Source organism: Myotis myotis, unplaced genomic scaffold (genome assembly GCF_014108235.1).
Source record: "Myotis myotis isolate mMyoMyo1 unplaced genomic scaffold, mMyoMyo1.p scaffold_m19_p_8, whole genome shotgun sequence".
NCBI classification, from domain to species: domain Eukaryota; kingdom Metazoa; phylum Chordata; class Mammalia; order Chiroptera; family Vespertilionidae; genus Myotis; species Myotis myotis.
In genome coordinates, this window is record NW_023416390.1 from 51,198,723 (window position 1) to 51,202,008 (window position 3,286).

The window sequence follows — 3,286 nt, forward strand, 5'->3', positions numbered from 1 at the left end:
GCATCCAGAATACACTTCACAGAGACCATCCTGTGTGAGGTGAGTGACCTCAGGACATTTACACATCTTAAATGCTATCCCAGTTTTAAAGTTGTTTCTATTTCACGTAATGAAAGGAAGAATGATTCTTCTCTGCAGGGCAGTCTCAGCCAGGTGTCTCACAGCACCTGTGCCTACCTTCATCTCCAGATGTTCATCGTGTTGAAACTGCTCTGTTGTCAGTCTCCCTCCGTGGTCTGTAAGACCCTTGAGGTCAGGGACCAGGTTTTATTCTTAGCTGTGTCCCACCATCCAGCAGACAGAGTGGCGCATCATAAGCTTTTAATAAATTCTTGTTAAGAAAATAAATAACTCAACCCTCAATATTTTGAAACATCCAGATTCCTGTCATAAATTATTCCTTAAACTTTGAAGGTGAGGTTCCCTGTATCATTGTATCCTCTACCAGTAATATTACATTATTTTTCACATGAAACAATTGAATGTGTCTCTGATGTATCATAATACTCAAATAGCACAGATACATGGCATGATTCTTACTTTGATGTTTCCATTCCTAAGAGATAGAGAGCTAATCAGGCTGGACACTTTTATTTATGTTTACAAACCTGCCCAGATCAAATGACCTGCAGCCTTGCTTTAACATGGCTACTTCCTCTGCTGTGTTCTTAAAACTGAAAGAATGAATGAATGAGAAATAAATAAATAAATAGATAGATAGATAAATAAATAAATAAAGGGCTAGTAGCACCTATCTAAAGGCTGGGAAGCTGAGACTCTTAAAACAGTGAGAATAAACCAACAACTAATATTTATTCAAGTGCTTACAGTTGTCCAGCCCATGCAGAGCACCTGCCTTGGTGTTAATCAGCATTTAACTACTATGGGAGCTGCTGCCAGACCCTCCTGACTGCCAGGAATTATTTTAGATTCTAAAGTCTGTGTTTGCACTGTCAGCCCTTCTATTTGGCTCCCTCCTGAGCTTACCATAGCCTGTGCCCGCCCACCCACTCAGTGCGGCTGCAAAGCACCATGCCATGTCCATTTATGTCCCACAGGACGGCCCACCCTCATCCCACCTGTTCATTTGAGACTGAACAATGAGTCCAGGTGTACAGTGACCCGTAGCAACAGGAACCAAAACCAGGGCCACCTGTCTACCTGGGTAGCAGAGGGAAAGATTTTTCTAGGAATCTACACATTGCTAATTTGGGGCAAATTATTGTCTGTAGCTGGAGAAACACTTTGCAAAGGAAGTAAAAGTGCTATTATTTTCCAGATAGAAATTTTACAAAAAGGACTTGTGTTGTTAGAGATAAGTATTGAAAAAAGAAAAAAAAAAGCAAGTGTCATCCAAAAGATTTTAAAAGATACTTAGTAATACTTACTAAGGGGGAGATAAGAATTGCTTAGGGCTAGCCACACAATTGTGTAGATCTGTGGTAAATTATAGGTTCTTTTCTCCATATAACCAAATTTTGTATGCTAAAGTTACTTCTTTGTCTTACTATTATCTAGGCTTAAACACCATAACAAACTTCACATTTCCCTATGGGACTTTTACTCTTAATAATTGTGTGGCTGCTACCCTTTTCATTTGGGTCAAATTTGAGAATCATTATCCATAAACTCTGTATTTGCCATTTAAAAATTTTTTTCTTTCCACACTCAGCAATTCAAAACTTCTGATATGAGTACTTCTGCTGTTTGTAGTTCTTAATTTTACTTTTTTTTTTCTTTCAAGCTTCTTCATTGGGTGTCAAATTAGAGATTCTACAGCATTATAAAATACATTACCTCTTTTGTTATAATAAAAGCCATTCATTTCAGAGTTTTTGTAACTTATTTTATGGTTTTGTTCCATTCATTTCCACAATTATTTAAAGCATAAAATATTTTATACAAGAGATCACATCAAAAAATTTAGAGATTACAAGGACAAGGAAAATATTTACACTCTCATGAGTCAATCTATTTGTGGTCAATTATCCTATCTAATAATAGACAAACATGGTAATTAACCATACCTCCAACACACTTCCCATTGGCTAATCAGGGCAATATGCAAATTAACTTCCAACCAAGATGGCGCCCGGCAGCCAGGCAGCTGAAGCAAACAGGAGGCTTGCTTGCTCCAGTGAAGGAGGAAGCCAAGGTTCCCCGCCTGCTACTGCTGGCCTCTGAGCTGCACTCTAAGAAACAATGTTGCAAGTATAGAAGCTAAACAATCCCCAGAAACCTGCTTTCAGCCAGCAGGGCCTCAGCCAGCAGGACCGCAACATTGTTTCAATTATAGAACAAACACAAATACCTGCTTTCAGCAGCAGAGGCCTCAGAGCTGGAGTCAGAGCTAAAGCTGGCCCAGAATAAAAAAAAAAAAAAGAGAAAAAGGAGAGGTTGGGAGCTTCAGTCACCCGCCAGCCTGAAAACAGCCCTCAGCCCCTACCCAGACTGGCCAGGCACCCTAGTGGGGACCCCTACCCTGAAGGGAGTGTGACCAGCTGCAAACAGCCATCAGCCCCTCACCCAGACTGGCCAGGTACCCCAGTGGGGACCTCCACCCTGAAGCAACAAGATGGTGGCTAATTTGCATACTGAAGGCAGGTGGCAGCGGCAAGGCTGTCTGCAGTCTGGGACCGGATCTGTGACCCTGCGGGGGGGGGGGGGCAGGGCAGTGCTTGAGGCTGTCTGTGGTCCCGGGACCCGGATCATGACCCTTCCCAGCGGGGCAGCAGCTCGCACAGGGTTGGATCAGCCGGGGTTGGGCAGGGCAGGACACCTGGCTTCCACCCAGCCCCAGTCACTCTGGGCAGGTGAGCAGCGCAGAGAGCCTCTGATCAGGGGAGTCAGGCCAGCGGAGGGCGGCCTGTACTCCCCACATGGCGGTGGTGACAGCTGTGAGTGCGCCAATCGGAGCCTGCAGGCTGAGCTGAAGTAGTGCCTGCAGGCCATCAGTGCCCAGGAGTGGCTGCGCAAGATCCGCCTCCTGGCCCAGAAGATGCAGGATTGCAGGGACAGCCACCATGGCTGGCCAGACTGACGTCCTCCTGGCCGCACCAAGGGGGTTTGTGGATCTGCAAAGCCAGAGGCCTCCGGTGTGCACATCTCCCCCTGGAGTGCGAACATCCCCCAGCACACTGTCACCCTCCCACGCCTGCAACAGTTGCAAACCAAGGTGTGCACAAGTTCCCCCCGCCTCTCCACCGCACTTCCATCAACACAGCATGCCTAACACCCCCACAGGATGTGCACACATCCCCTCTGATGTGCTCACATCCTTTGGAGA